At 34.7% G+C, this 17,226-nt stretch overlaps 1 protein-coding gene and 2 non-coding genes across 4 annotated transcripts in view; 2 read left to right on the top strand and 1 right to left on the bottom strand.

Annotated features, from left to right (window-relative positions):
- Positions 1-4,235: 4,235 nt before the first annotated feature.
- Positions 4,236-17,226, top strand: part of LOC149085534 (uncharacterized) — a 106,005-nt gene continuing 93,014 nt past the window's right edge. For both annotated transcript variants that reach the window (XM_089233598.1, XM_089233597.1), the window contains exon 1: positions 4,236-4,433. The gene's annotated coding sequence lies outside the window, so the exon portion shown is untranslated. The remainder of the gene's footprint in view (positions 4,434-17,226) is intronic.
- TRNAT-GGU (transfer RNA threonine (anticodon GGU)) lies at positions 9,208-9,281 on the bottom strand. The gene has a single exon. It is a non-coding gene; the product is annotated as a tRNA-Thr (tRNA).
- TRNAT-GGU (transfer RNA threonine (anticodon GGU)) lies at positions 9,686-9,759 on the top strand. Its single transcript has one exon. It is a non-coding gene; the product is annotated as a tRNA-Thr (tRNA).

The following is a 17,226-nucleotide window of genomic DNA, read 5'->3' as shown; positions in this document are numbered from 1 at the left end:
AGGAAACGGTTAGACAGGTATTAAAGTCATTCTTATGGAATGTCATTCTTATAAATGAGCGAAGTCAGGCATTTCAGATACGTCATTCATGTTACAAGGGGATGTATAGTTATTAAATTTAAAAAAATTAATTTTTTATGCGGGCACGCTGTGCCCACAAGTCCAATTAAAAAGGTTTTTTTTTATCCTGATTCCAAAAAAAAAAAAATTAACGTTTCTAAGTGTAATATTCACAGAGATATTCTAATTCAAAAACGGAGGAAAGTTCGGAAAGAAGCGTTGTCTGTTATTTTTGTTATGTTTTTTTCCAACTTCCTCCCGTTTTTGTATTCAAATATCTCTGCGAATATTGCATTTAGAAATGTAAATTTATTTTTTTTTTTTGGCATCAGGAGACGGGGCAACAGCTTTCTAATTGGATTTTTGAGGACAGGGTGCTCATATAAAAAGTTAATTTCTTTTATTTTGATAATTGTACAACCTCTTGCTACATGAATGACGTATCTCAGCTCTACACGTGCATTGGATACTTTTCTGATTGGAACTATACCTCAAGGCAGGGCCGTCTTAAGAGTATCATGGGCCCCCGGGCCAACTGATTTTTCTGAGGCCCTACTGAACGAATTCTCGAAAATTTCAACCAGATCTCATTTTTGTGAGGCCCCTCTTCGCTTGAGGCCCCCGGGCCGTGCCCGGGTGGACCCATGCCTTAAGACGGCACTGCCTCAAGGTTCAACGGTTCACCAGTAAAATGCGGCAAGGGGAATTAAGTTATCACCCTGTATAAATTTTGGCAAATAAGCGCTCTTTCATGCATATTTTGTATAAGAAAAGCACTTGTCTTTCGACTTCTTGAATAAAAAGGATTCACGTTTTCTTTGTTGCCGTCAGGAGAGAGAGGGCAACAACTTTCTAATTGGGTTTTTAGGCACTATGTGTTCACATGAAAAGTTAATTTTTTTTATTTAAATAACTGTGTACATCTCCTTGCAACATGAATGACGTGTCTGAAATTCCTGACTTCGCGCATTTATATTCCACAAGATTGACTTTAATATCTCTCTGTCGCCGTTTCCTTGCTATCCCATTTTGAAAACTGTCAGTTTAATTTTGATTTAATTGATATGGTAAATACAGTAATAGATTTTAATTTAGGAATTGATTAATGGCACATTTTGAAATGTTACAAAAAAGCAACAATTCTGTTTTTAACAATCATATTTCTGGGAAACCAGTTTTTTTGTAATGAGCAATATTAAAAATAAAAACCGATAACAGAGTCTTTGGAAAAAATTTGAGAGTGTTTATGCCAAAAAAAGGAAATTTATACAAATTTGTTAGCTCAGACATCTAATTAAGTTTTGTTACGGAACTTCAATTATTTTTTTTTAATAATTATTAATAAAAAATAATAATAATGAAAGATAATAATTAACTTATGATTGATAATTATTGTTAATAATAAATTATTAAAACTATTTTTTAGAAAAATCTGAATTGTAAGTTCAATTCAGCCACGGATAAAAAGACTGAAAAACGCTGGTTTAGGGGAACGTCCACACTTATAGACAAAATCGCGCAACATGTGTGTGTATAGACAATGTTCTGTCGAGAACAATTATTTCATTTGATTACGGCCCGCTACCGTCTATCAACCAACAAATCGAGTACTTTGCAACTTCTCATAGACAAAAATCGCGCAGATCTATGGTCTATCACATAATATGCTCAACCCATCAACCGTGAGCCAAATGTAGCTCTCAGAATCCGGTTTTGTGGCCCACGATTTTGAACTTGATTCTGGTAAAAATGAAATTTAATAATAATTTAATAATAAATATTGTTTGGTCTGTTTTTATGTGCTGGTGATTAAGCAGCGATTATCAAATACGTTAACTTCCACTATGGATTCCAACGGGTTTCTGGTAAAAGTTACACCACAATCCAGAGTACATATTTCCCATGTAAAAGAAATGTTAGTTTGAGTTTTAAACTTTTCTCTATGCAATACAAAATGTATAAAACATTTAAAGTCTCGAAATATTTCATTTGATTACGGCCCGTGATCGTTTATCAAACCAAGCAATTGGACCACGAAAGAAAACCAAATCAAAAAGATTACCGAAGATTATCAAAACCGAATCATTGGAGTGGCCCCCGATAATTTTTCAAATCACTTACGCTGCCTGCAGTCTGCAAAAGCTTGATCATACATGGGCTATCATCTTGGATGAAAACTTGAGAGACTAGTTGCGCAACATTTTGTGGGTGTAGACGCGTGACAGTCGATTAACCGTCTTGCGATTTGCTCGCAACTGTTTACAGACAAAATCCGTGATTTGTCTATAGACAGACATGGGATCTTGTTTACAAGTGTCAACATAGCTTTAGACACACTTATTACATTTGTTTAGTCTACAGAATCCGAGAACAATTGCCAATTTTCAGAACATATCTAAATACATTCAGTTTGCTGTATTGTATTGACCACACAGAATAACTTGGACAGCCACCATCAACAAAAAAATTAATTAATTAATTAATTCCTCAGCTTCCTATATTGAAAATTCCTATTGCTTCAGTTTGAAATGCTAATTGATAATAATAAAAATATGTATGCCATGCTTAATATGTAGGTATGTATGCCATGCTACATGCATATATTCTTGCATTTAATTCTTAAACAAATCATATACACATTGAGATGGAAATGAAGTAATAAACATACAGAAGAAACTAAAGAGAGAATCCAACGACTTTAAAATTCGGGTAAAATACGGAAAAATTATCAGTCAAAAACCGGACAATTTTGAACTCTAAAAACAATTACGTATTAGGTAGAATATCTGACTCCCAATCAAAAATAATTAATTAATAGAAAAGATTAAAAGCGGAATTTTTTTAATTGCTGACAACTCTTTGATTAAATGCCATATAAAAATTAAAATTTTCAATTTCCTCTAATGATCATTTTTGTAGGTTTAACCATCACTGAAAATTTTCTTCCTTTTCCTGATAATCTTTCATAGTTTTGAGGTATACGAAGTTTTTTACGGAAAAACACGAGAAATTTCCCTTATAAATATCCTTAAAATGGAGATTCTGTTCAGCTTGTGAAGTCATTTACATTCCCGCGGAATGATGTTACACTAAGGTATGTTGGTTACGTTATTTGAATGCACTCGAAAATGTTTTTTAATTCGAAAAATATAGTCTGTTTTTTTACCATTTAAAAAATATGTTTTTATAATATCATAAAAATATAACATAGCAATATATATATATATATATATATATATATATATATATATACCACTTTCTGTTGTTGTCGATAACATGAAGACATTATACAAGGTAGCTAGAACGCCCCTAAAACTTTCAAAAATTCATAAAACAATAGTAAAATTATCTTATTGAAATGCGGTTACCGGAGTTGGTATCTCCTCTCTCAGGTACAGTTTATTTATTTTTTTTCAGGGGCGATATAATTACAAAAACCACCGATTGGCAGAATTGGCAGGACAGTGAAAATGACGTTGACATGTTTATTGTGGTTCATGCCACGTCATTGGGTGTTCATGCTTAAGAAAGCTTTTTACAGCACACATGAGGTTTTTGTGCAAAACACGTTATTCAGACACACCTCGCACGAACAAGAATTCATTTAACCCATTATTAATTTAATATCTTTTCATGTTTAAATCATGCAACGTATTTTTTGTGGCTGCGCTATAAATATCAGCGATTTTTTTGTAAATATTTTTTTTCTGTCAAAAAAAAAATTAAAATAAAATACCCCCCGCGTGTTGACAATATCGCTTCTGCCGAACGCATATCAATTCGATGATCTCGATAATTTTTCATGAATTTTAAAATTTTTTGTTGGATTTCTGCCCAAGCAGCTGCATAACTAGCATTCGTAAAGGAAAAACTGATACTGTGTGTGTGATGTAAGAAAAGCTCAGTGAGATCTCGTTACATTACGATCAACGGTATGTAGTAATTATGATTTGGTATAGGGAGAAAGCGGATACGGCAGAGAAAAAAAGAAGCACACACTCATAACAAAAGTAAAAAAAAAGGCCAATTTTGACCTGAGTGAAGATCGACCTTGGTCAAGGCGAGAAAAGATTCCACGATGTTCCTCAATAGCCATGGGCATAATTTCTAAGCAAGTTGAAGGACCCACTAAAAAGTCAACCACAAAACCTGACTCTCGTTCACGAATTCAGTGAAGGAGTAACAAGTAGTAAACATCTTTTCTGAGCTTCTTTTTTTTGTTTCATCTTTTTTGCATTTGCTTTTTCTTGTTTTTTAAACGGGTGGACTACTCAACTGCGACCATAATCTTATCGAATGATCTCATGTGATTCGATTCCATTCAAGGAAATGATGGCTTCCTGAAGTCGTAAAAAACAAAAAACCAGAAAAATGTAAGTTGTTTTTTTTCTGCAAATTTTATCTTTTCATTCTTACACTTGGAAAAATGAATTACGAAATTTATTTGATGTTCCAATATATATATACATTTTTTCGAGTTTATTCTATTTCTTAGGACTTCTATTAAAGCTTGATGAATGTTTTTTGTTCGTAATGCAGTCAACACTCATTATAACGACCACCTTCGTTCTACGAAAAATGGACGTTATATTGGGAGGTCGTTATATCGAACATTAAAAAAACAAACTTGTAGTCTAGCTTTTCCAGAAAATTGTACATTGTATTGACGAAATAAACTATAAATGCTTTCATTTTGGTATAATGTTGCAATGAAAATAATATATCAGGCTACCAAAAAATTAAATGCATAACATAGTACGTGCATTGTACTCGTGAAAATATTGCATATAAACTGAGCCTACATTTATTTTTCACTACTAGTGGCAAAATACGTTTTCTCGCCTGTATATTCTCCCATTGAGAAATTGAGAAAAATAGTGTAATGAAATTTAAAATAACATAAAAAATCAACCACCTGGAAAGGGAGAGTGAGCCACAATTTGTGAAGAAATATAACGAAATAGTTCCTTCGGACACAATCGTTTATGTCAGGAGGTAGACTGACCATTTCTCTAAATTTATTTTTATTATTAATTCTTCATAATTTTTGGCTTTTCTTCAAATTTCCTTACAAAATTGCGTATTATTTTTGTTTTCTGTAAAAACCATATAATAAAACATGATTGTAAACTTATAGGTCCTGCAAGAGAGTTTTTAAATTGATTTTTTCAGGCACGAAATTGGTCGGCGATTATGTGCTTGTGATGAGATGCAATGAGGAAACAAAATTGATTAAATATTTGTGGCATTAAGTCCACAGATAAATCCGGCTGCGTCCGTTGGTACATTGGATTGTTGTACCTCAGAACGAAAATTACATCTCCAAAATTTGACTTTTTAAGAAAATTAAAATTCAAAAATTCAAAATTCAGATTTCAAAAATTTTGACTTTATTCACCAAGGTTTAGAGCAGTGTTTCCTAAAGTGGGCAGTATCGCCCCTGGTGGGCGATGCAATGGTCCAGAGAGCGATAGAAGCTACGGGTATAACATAGGATCCTATGGATTTGTTTGAGTTGGGCGCGATGAGAGAAAACAATTTCTGAAGAAGGGGGTGATTTAACAAAAAGTTTGGGAACCTATGGTTTAGAGAGCATAGTTTCCCAACCTTTTTTGTCCCATCGCCCCCTTCTTCAGAAATTTTTTCTCCCACCGCCCCCCAACGCAATCTAACCCATAGAATCCTATGTTATACCCGTAGTTAACGCCCGCGTTGGGAATCACTGGTTTAGAGCATACCCTCAGCATTTTACTACCCAGCGACTGAGAAAAATTAAAATGAATTTTGTCCTTAGATACAACGGTCTTCCCTACGTCGTTCTTAATGAACTGAAAACTAACAAGGAGACACCAAGGTCTCGTACTGGTTGTTACAATGAATGAATTCAATAATATTACAATTCGTTATAATACGTAAAATGTAATTATTTTCCGTTTTTCAAGAGAAGGAAGTGAAAGGGGGAGATTATATATACAGGGTGCGCATAAGGTTATATTATAGAGATTAAATACAGGATGCATATACACTGCTGGCCACCCAAATTGCAACACCAAGAAAGACAAGAGATATCGCAACAATATTTATTTTGTAGATAACATGTTGACCAAGCATCAAATGATTAAATTTATAGACTTCTGTGAAGTGTGGTTCCTGCCAAAATCAGTAGCCAGAGTAGCCGCCATTGTTGGAGATCACCGCTGCCACACGCCTCGGCATTGATTCAAAGAGACTTTGGATGTGTTCTTGGGGTACAGCAGACCAAGCAGCTTCCACGCGTTGCCAAAGTTGATCTGGTGTGGCAGCTGGGGATGTAATCTGGGTCAATCGTTGAGCAACCATGGACCACATGTTTTCTATCGGCGAAAGATCCGGAGAGCGAGCTGGCCAGGGAAGCAATTCAATCTGGCGATTGACGAAGAACATTTGGACAATGCGTGCCACGTGTGGTCGCGCATTATCCTGTTGAAATATGGCTGTGGGCAAGCCCTGAAGGTAAGGAAGGACAACTGGCTCCAACACCTCGGAGATGTAGCGCTGGCTTTTTAAAGTACCGGCAATGCGTACTAGAGGAGTGCGAGAGTGATATCCAATACCGCCCCATACCATAATACCCGGTGCAGGACCAGTGTGGCGGTGCATAACGCAGCTGTTCAGCATCCTCTCTCCACGGTGTCTCCAGACTCGAATCTGACCATCGTGGTGTTGCAGACAGAAGCGTGACTCGTCAGTAAAGACAATTTCATTCCATTGTGCCGTCCACATCCTTCTTTCATCGCACCATTGGCGGCGGAGACGTCTGTGGTTCTGCGTCAAGGGTAGACGAAGCAATGGACGTCTTGCGGACAGACCACTCTGCTGTAAACGGCGTCGAATGGTACGCGCAGACACTGGATGATGCGGTACAGACTGAATGTGCTGTGCTATGGTTCGTGATGTGGCTGAGCGATCCGTCACTGCCATACGCACAATACGCCTGTCATCACGCGAAGTGGTGCACTGAGGTGGATGCGATCGAACACGTCGGTCCGTCGTACCCTCCTGCATCCAACGATTACATATCCGCATTACAGTTGTTTGGTTTCGTCCAACACGACTACTGATTTCCCTGAAAGATAATCCCCAATCTCGGTAGGCCACTATCCTTCCTCTGTCGAACTCGGATACTTGATCAAAAGATGATCGCTGTTTTCTACGAGGCATAATTGATCGTTTTTTTGAAAAAGCCACAAGAAAAACACAATTGCCGTACTTCAAATCGTCGAAATCTCCAAGCCTTAAATAGCGCTTTGAAGTGGCGCCACAGGCGCGCGTGATGTGCGTCTGCGCTGAAATTCTAATCATTTGCACATCTCACCTTCGCTAATGCATGTTGTAAATTTCATATTATTTGCATGCTTCCTTCAGGGTGTTGCATTTACGGTGGCCAGCAGTGTATATATACCGTTGATCCTAGAGGCGTACTTCGAATTAGCAAAAGTATCCAAATAACGTGTAGTACTCAATACGTCATTCATGTTGCAAGGGGATGTATAGTTATTAAAATAAAATAAAAATTAACTTTTTATACGGACAACCTGTGCCCGAAATTCCAATAAGAAAGTTGTTGCCCTGCCTCTCCATATTCCAACGGATAAAATTCCACGTTTCTAAGTTCACTGAGATATTCGAATTCCAAAAACGGAGGAAAGTTGGGAAAAAACGGCATTAAATGCGAGGAAAACGGTTTACCGTTAAAGAAATTAAGAAAATTAAATTTTTCCCTCATTTCTAAAAACAATCCATTATTTCACTCGCTTGAGGTTATAGAGACTCGTAAGCATTTCAATAATTTTAACAAGAACAAAGCTCTAGACTAAAACACCTCACGTTGCATAAAATCTGATAGAAAGACAGACAAAATATTGGAATCAAAAGAAAATAATGTTCGTAGGCCGGTATTACATTATAAAAGTATTATTGCGTGATAAATGCAACTAATAAGCTCATCGGTTACATTCGAGCAAATGCAACCGATAAGTTCATTGGTTGCATTCGTCAAGTCTTATGAAAGAATTTTTAGAAAACTTTTATAGCGTAATACCGGTCTTAGATTTTTGGTCAATATTACATGTTATTAAAATAGAATGGACGTGACAAGAATAAGTTTCATCTTATTATTAATTAATCATTTGTTTTGGCGGAATTTGACCTTACCGGTCCTTGCGCCAATAAAGCCAAAATCCAATCCAATCCAATTAAAATAGATAATGTTCACTAAAGAGATTCCAGCAGCATCTGCAACATTTGAAATATCTGATTCTGTTTTTGATTTTAGACGACTTCAACAGCCAGCCCAGAAAAATAATTGATTTCTCGGAATAACTCCAGTCGTGAAAATTTTTAGGTGTTTTTTACTCAAAAAGATTGATGTAAAATCTGAAAAGCAATTCAGAATCATTTAAAATGATTGAGTGTAATTCATTCTAATATCAGTATCTCATTTTCTACAAAATAAAGGACGAAAAAACATTTTCAGGAAAAATTTAAATAAAAGAAAACGTATTATCCACATTTATCAAGGATGTTAACGTATTATAATGTATTCAATGAAACGACACAGCAAAATAGTTTTGTCCCGTCATCGATCATTTTAAACAAAACAAATAAAGGTATAAAAGAAAAACAGATAACATTTGAAAATATGTATGTATGAACGCTCGGTCACAAATATAAATCGATTCGAGGAAATTCTAATAGTTGATCAATTTATGCTTTATTAAGAACATTCAATAAATTTTTACATCAATCGATTTCTTGATGTCATAAAGAATTGCTTTGAATAAGTTTTAGAGATGTCAACCAGCTGATAATTCTGTGGTGTTTGGTCAGAACATGATATCTCCAAAAAATGGCTTTTTGATCTAAAAGTAAGTCTTGCTAATTATAACTAATTAGAAGTGAGATAAATGCACAAATACGCGCGTATGGCTAAACAACATGCTGATGAATGATATTTTCATTTGTATTTGTGTGTATGCTTTATTTTTGATTTTTAAATGACATTGGAAATAGAGAGATTTAGATGGCTTTTTTCTCAGCCAGAGATATCAAGGAAACAGTTATTTTCCGGATATTATGCTGAGGTGAGCTCGGAAAGAAAAGTCATCACGTCTCCGCCGGGACTCGAACCCAGGCCCTCTTGCATACCGGGCAAGCATGCTACCATCTACACCACTGGAGACACATGAATCTGCCTTCCTAATTTCACGCACTGTGTCGTGAGGCGCTGAAGTAGAGGCATTAGTAGCCCCTCTTAACTTCAGGAAATGGCCCCCGGGTGGGACGGTTTAGAGAGATTTAGATGGCTTTTTTTCTCAGCCAGAGATATCAAGGAAACAGTTATTTTCCAAGAGGGCCTGGGTTCGAGTCCCGGCGGAGACGTGATGACTTTTCTTTCCGAGCTCACCTCAGCATAATATCCGGAAAATAACTGTTTCCTTGATATCTCTGGCTGAGAAAAAAGCCATCTAAATCTCTCTAAACCGTCCCACCCGGGGGCCATTTCCTGAAGTTAAGAGGGGCTACTAATGCCTCTACTTCAGCGCCTCACGACACAGTGCGTGAAATTAGGAAGGCAGATTCATGTGTCTCCAGTGGTGTAGATGGTAGCATGCTTGCCCGGTATGCAAGAGGGCCTGGGTTCGAGTCCCGGCGGAGACGTGATGACTTTTCTTTCCGAGCTCACCTCAGCATAATATCCGGAAAATAACTGTTTCCTTGACATTGGAAATGTTTATATCTCAAGGCCATATACCTAAGGCCATAACAGGCAAAATACCCAATGAGGTGACTGAAAAAAAAATGCTCATAAAAAATTAACTAACATACAGCAACCCGAAATAAGAGCTATTATCACGAAAAAACAAATACACGCTAAAATACAACTAATAATAACTAATGGTTATGATAAAATAAAATACGGTGCCCATAAAAAATTATGGTTGTCTTATCTAAGTATGTGGATAGCTTCTCGATTCATCCCATTATGAACATCGTATTTCTTTTTAAACGTGTCAATTGTGGTAGAATAGGGGGGTAAACCATTTATTAATCACCCGGTTAGAGAAAAATTCCCGGTGGCACCACAGCCTGGAGTTGTTATTTACTAACCGACAGTGGTGTCCCGTTTCGAAAAATTCGTAATTTGTAAACGTGTATGATAAAACATTTACAAATTGGTTTTTGTACCAAAGTATTATAATAATACTGACCCTATACATCTATTATTATGTTTTAGGCGAAAACTAGAAGCTTCTTTCATTGCTCACTACTTGTATCAAAATAAGATATGAAAAATCGTCAGCAAAAAGATAGAAATTGTACTGTGATAGTGGCACCTATATAAAATGATAATTAAAAAAACATGAAAATTAAATTTTTTAACATCCAATTAGTAAAATTCACTCCTCAGTTTATTGTGCTGAAAGAGAATCACGCTCCATAACATTTGGATGATAATAAAATTCACCGAGATATCGGTGATCGAAATTTTTTGTTTTTTTGACATATTTCTCGATGTCTTGAAAATTTTCTGGACTATTTCAGCACGTAAAAAGTATCAAAACTCGAGAATTTCAATCACCGAGATAGCGGCAAACTCTTATCTGAATGTTACGAAGTGAATTTTTTTCAGTGCAATAAAGAAAACGATACAAATTTCATTTAGTTGACATTTTTTTTTATTGCGTGCCAATTAAAAATTTAAATTTTTATACTACCCCAATTATGTACGAAGATATCATTAAAACAACATAAATTACCTCCAATTACTGTGATTTTTTTTTTCATGTATAATTTTAGTAATAATAAATTGCAGAATTTTTATTCTTTTCTAACACTCTTCGTGAAACGCCCTTTATACAATATGTTACTGTACGTCACCAGGTAACATATTAGTGCGTTCACTTCATTGACGTGACTGGATCAGAATGGCTCATAAAAGTACAAAATTCGGAATCATCTTCAAACTGTCGCACCGAGATATCGGTGATCAAAATTCTTGATTTTATACACTTTTTTCCGATGTCTTGGAATTTTTCTAGACTATTTCAGCTCGTAAAAATAATCAAAACTCAAAAATTCCAATCACCGAATCCTTGGCAAATGTTTATCAATGTCACGGAGTAAATTTTCCTCAGAACAATAAAGAACATGATATTTTTTACATAAGTTTTACAAGTTAACATTTTTTTTTTATGCACTGATTTTTGATATTTAAATTTCAATTTAATTATCATTTTACGAAGATTTTTCTAAGTAATTACCACAGCGGAATTTCACTCCCATTGCTGATATTTGTTTCATATACAGGGTGATTCTAAAGTCATGGGACAAACTTTAAGAGGTGATATAGCACATCTAAACAAGCTTTTTCGGTCATAGAATGTGTGGTTGAATCGCAATAACAAAGGCGGTAGAAGGTGTTGTTAAGAAAGTGCTCAACAACTCCTCACAAAAAACAAATATCATATTTTTCTGACGAATTTGCTGCAATACGTGCAATCAACCATTCGGGGGTGCAGGGTATTGTAATATGATAGACTTCTTCATGGTGTAACTGGGTAACGCTAATTCTACCACAAGTCATTATATTACTTGATCACTGTTTGGTGAAATGTAACCTTTGATGGTCTTTGCACCAATGAAAAACAAACTCCAATCTAATTCGAATTTGCATATCTCCAGCTCAATCCGAAGGATCATATGTACCCTCGAATGGTTGGTTGATCGAACATATTGCAGCAAATCCGTCAGACAAATATGATATTTGTTTTTGGCGAAATGCTGTTGAGCACTCTCTAAAAACAACCTCTACCGCCTTTGCTATTGCAATTCGACCGCACATTCTGTGATAAAAAAAATACTTGTTTTGATGTCTTATATCACCTTTTTGAAGTTTTTCCCATGAATTTAGAATCACCCTGTATAATTTTAATTTTATTATCAACCGTAGAATTTTTATTTTTGTTTAAGACCGGGATTACACTTTAAATGTTTGATAAAAGATGTTTTACAAAACTTGAAAAAACAACCAATAAGCCTTTTGAATCCATTCGCTCGAATGCAACTGATATGCTTATTGGTTGCATTTTTCAAGTTTTAAAAGAAAGCTTTCCTAAAATTTTTAAAGTGTAATCCTATTCTAAAACAATCTTCGTGAAGCAACTTATACACAATATGTCACCCACATGTTATTAAGTGTTATCCGGGAACAAATTGGTCAGTGCACCAACATTGGCATCGACACATATCTGGCTTAGAACCACTCATGAAGATTCGGAATCGGCTTCCAATTGTAGATCCCGATTTGGTTATTCCTTGTTTCCATAAATGACCGAGTTGCAACAAACTCTTCAAATGATCCCATTTTATAACACTGAGTCTTTGAAAGAAAATAAAAATCTTTGGAATAAGGTTCAAAACATTGCCGATACTGTCAGCAAAAGGACGTGGTAAGCTATCGACGACGAATATAAATGGATCTCATCAATATCACTAGCTACGGATGCCAGTGATTAACATTCCGTATTGACTCCCGACGTATCAAGGATTCTCGACTCATTAGTGCTAATTCGGTCGTTGAATATGTAACGACGGCCCCCCTACCTATTTTTCAAATTGACAAATGATCTTACTAACAAATACGCGGCTGCAGCCCTCATATGCATATTTGTGTGCTAGTTTTCCAGAAGTCATGAATATGACTTGAGGCACGAAAAGTTAAAAATACCTTCAAAAAATAATCATTTACTACCAATTAACAAAAATACTGCATTAAAAATATTAATTCCAATTTATGAATTTTTTGAAGATGGAAAGAGAACATTTTCAGAAAAAAAATAAAAAAATAGAAAATAATTATAATTAATCCACATACTATCTATTAACCGTAATAACATCTAATGAATAGTATGTTATTAATAATGTATTAATGTTATGTTAAAGTAGCAAGTTATTAATTAAATGACTGCGTTGGTGATTATGAGTATCCAGAAGAATGATTCTCAGAATAAATTAATTGATTCTTAGAATAACTCAATCAAGAAAATTAATTAAGCTATACATGCGAATTGATGAAGTTTCCAGCGACGTTTAGAAATATAATACGACGCATGTGAGAAGGGGGTGTATATTTTTGAAACCACCTCTTCATTTTTTGAAGTCTCCGAAGGGAAAATTTTTTTTTAATTGAGATGGTTTTGTTCTTTATCTATCCAATTTTTTAATTAAAATTAAAAAGTGTTCAAGAATCGTCAGAGGTGACCTCTCTATAAATATAGTGAGTGATTTCTTATCAAATACTAGCCCGAAAAGTGTTTGCTTTACGATTAAACATTCTTTCAAGAAATATTTACGTATTTTATGGCTTCATTAACGATTATTATAAATCTCAGACTTCAAAATATTGAACAAAATATCTTCAAGTTGTCCTTTTGTTATCATTTCTTCCTCAAACACATTTTCAGTTCTCAAATTTATAATTTTTCTACAGTTGACGTTTAAGACCGAAAGCGGATTACTTATTCAGGGGGAGTTTTATTCAGTAAATTACGTAGTATGAATGATTTTGTGCATGCTGCATGTCTCGACTCACTTGCGATTTAATACCACTGTATTGAAACTCGAATTTTCCTAAATCAGCAAAAATAATCAAAATCAGCCAGATTGGTTTTCCAGATTGGTGGTCGGCTGAAGTTGGTTTTCTGTGGTTCCCAACTTCAAGGCGCAAATGCGAGCCGATCTCCCCGTTAAAAAGTCTCGCCACAGAGAGCAACAGTCCTACAACGGTAAATCATTCAACCATAACACTTCACTCATAGTTAGTAAAACTGGGGGCAGATGACAGCACTACACATAACAAGCATTACACAGAAACAAACTTTACGTCAGGTTGCACTACACCTACACGCACATTCCCGCATGTACCGATTCGTTGGGGGGTTCCACGGGGGGGGGTGCATGTGTGGTGTAGCGGTAGTGGGTAGGGGCTCGGGGATCCATGATGTTCTTAAGTCAGCCACCTCGTTGGGCAATTTGCCTGTTGTGGCGTTGTATTTGTATTTGTATTTATATTGTGTGAATACTGCTTCGAGATACACGCAACCACAATGTTAATACCTCTAATCATCTACCATAACTTCCGTCACCTTTTCCTACACAACCGCAATAGTATAAATCGTAACACATAAAGCACACACGTCACGTTTCGATTGAAACAATCGGTGTTAAACGTGCGATACACCTCTTTCCTCTTCTATAATAATTATTCTATAAAAACTAGAAAAAAATACATACATTTAAAAGTACAAAGCGACAAATAAGGATGATAACACAAGGCAATGGGGTCAAGAATAATTATCTCCATTATTAAAGGACAATTTCTTGTTTGTTGGGATAAAAGAACAAAGACAACGTCTGGATTCTAATTATTGGAATCAAATACTATCGAAGAGACTGATAGTCAATCGTATGCGACAAAGCGACTCTACTACTTGAAAAAAATCTCGCGACCAATTAAGTCAAAGAAACGGGTTATTCATTCATCAGATACTGCGTCAGATTTCTCCTTTTTTGATATCGTTATTTCAAAAGTCACAACCCTCATCACCCACTTACTTGGCCTCGATATCATTCTACATGAGCTATCAAAACTATTGGCTCCTTATTAGCATCAAAGCTTGATAATTATGTCTATATTAGAAGTCTCAAGTCATAATTGTAAGTTTTGTTCAAGGTCTACGTAAAGCTTGTCCAGAAAGTTAATATTCCTCCATATATTGTTTTTGCGAAAAAATTTCCAACAGCAGAACTATTTTTCACCGAACCTATCTGATGGTTTAAAAGTGATATTTTATAAATTGAACAACATTATCTTCCAATCTCTCTGTAGAGAGAGTTGAGTTTTCTAGTTTAAATAAATGTTCCCCAGTACATTACTATCAATTTCCAAAATAAAACAAATACAAAGGCCATAATAGGCAAAATGACCAACGAAGTGGCTGAAAAAAGATACCCATAAAAAATATGTATGTCAAATATAGCTAAAATACAGCAACCCAAAAAGGAGTAAATTCCATCTTTTATCTGATGGGAAGACATTCGCATTTTTGGCTCATATATCCCTCATTTATAGGCCTTAATTTTTTTTAAAACAGAAAAGAAAAGAAAATCTGACAGAATTTATTTACCATGAATATAAATTTTCTTTTTAAATAAAGAAAACTAAGAGTAAAAACCAAAAATTAAGGTTACATTTGAAATCAATTCTCAAGTGCACGTACTTCGTCGGAACTTTCAATGACATTAAAATATGTGTATGTCTTATGTGTTAGTCTGTTTAGGTCTAAATTAAAAAAAAAATGGTCTTCGAATAATTTTCTCGCACAGTCATATTAGCAAAGTTATTGAAATTATTCTTGCGCTTGTCTGGAGCCCATGGGCCAAATACACCTATGTGTAAATTTGCTATAAACACCGTTCATTATCTGAATGCTGAAGGTATTAGATTCTTGGAATAACGCATCTTTTCTTGGCCAGTCATTCCACATGTATTTCTTGAAGGTTTTGTGCATCGACGTCACTGCAATAGTGCTTATTTCCATCTAACTTAGCACGATTCATACACACTTCTTCGCTCAGCATAAGTGTGTCTGCAATTTCACAAAATCAGACACAACAAATCTAAAAATTGAAACTTTTATAAATTTTCATCATCTCCAACGCGTATTCAATGAGTGTTTTCAATTATTGAGCCTCATCTTGAATTCTCACAGGAACAGCAAATATACAGCGTGGTGAAATAGTTGTACTGGAAAAAAAGAAAAGAAAAGTAGTGAGTTTCTTAACGGTTTAATTTCATGTCGTTGGGTAAGTATGAGGTTTTTCTCAGTTATTATTGAGCCAAGATACATATATAAAAAAATGTAGTAAAGCGCTAGATAGTATACAAACTCAGAATTTCGAGGGGAAAAAAAGATGTAAGACTTCCATTTGCATATTTTATCTTAAAAAAAATAGGAATTTAAAAATGAAAGAATTTTCTCGGATATTGAGAAGATTAAAAGAAAAGCCGTTATGATAAGAAAACCTGAAAACATGAATAAGTTATATTTAAAAATTCTGTATATTTTTTTTTTTACTGTTCATGCGTAAGAGATATCTTTTATTTTTCTTAAAAGAAGATTTATTATTTCTCACTCGTTCATGACCTTCTACTTGCTTTTGGTGATTTAAAATTCTGATGATATGAAATATGAATATACTTCATTTTTTTTCCAGTTAAGTATTCAAATAAATAATTGGTAACTATGTTCGTAGGGAGAGAGGAAATAGAAAAATTGCTGCGTAGTTGATAACTCCCACCGTCCATCATCCATCTATCTCTCTTTGCTATAAAGTAAATTATTGAAGATATACCGAGAGAGAAATAAAAAAACAAATCCGAGGTCAAGATAATGCTTTAGCTATTTTTTTTTTCTTGAAGAAACTGTGCCACATCATGATCATTTACAAACTAAAAATTATCTATCCGTGCATTTAGAAACGTGTCTATTGCAATGAAAAATAAAACATTCAATTATATGCACTACCATTTATTTTCTTTCTATGGGAAATGAATAAGTAAGCGATGTAGAGAGAGTTTTCAGCAAAAAACATCACTTAAAACCGAGAAATTTAAATTTTCACAATGTTCAAAATAGATATGCCTAATAGTTATCAATAACCCTTTACATATTTTTATGGGATTCTGTAGTATAAATACTTAATCAATTACTAATTTAATAAAAACTTGGATTTTCTAAAAAAAGTTATGAGTAATTCGTAAATTATTGGTTACGAGTGGATAGACCAAAAGGTAATTACTAAAACGTGCTAACGACATTATGTAAGAAACAAACAATTTAAAGGTAAGGAGCTAAAATGACATGTTTCGCGGTCTTTGACGTTCGAAACCACTGACTTGAAAGAAAATGAAAAACAGTAGGAAGCGGAAAAAAAAAAAAAAAAGTTGTCGAGACGGTTTTGTGTTGAGATGGCAATCGTTTCCAGACACAGTCTTGATTTACAACAATTAGATGCTAGAAAACAATTTGCCTTCGTAGATCGTTAAGTGCAAAAGTTCATTCT

Source organism: Pholcus phalangioides, unplaced genomic scaffold (assembly GCF_987345545.1).
Source record: "Pholcus phalangioides strain wild (caught in Gottingen) unplaced genomic scaffold, Ppha-v1.0 ptg000007l_1, whole genome shotgun sequence".
Lineage (NCBI taxonomy): Eukaryota > Metazoa > Arthropoda > Arachnida > Araneae > Pholcidae > Pholcus > Pholcus phalangioides.
The sequence above is the reverse complement of the archived record's forward strand: the minus strand, read 5'-3'. Positions and strand labels throughout refer to the sequence as shown.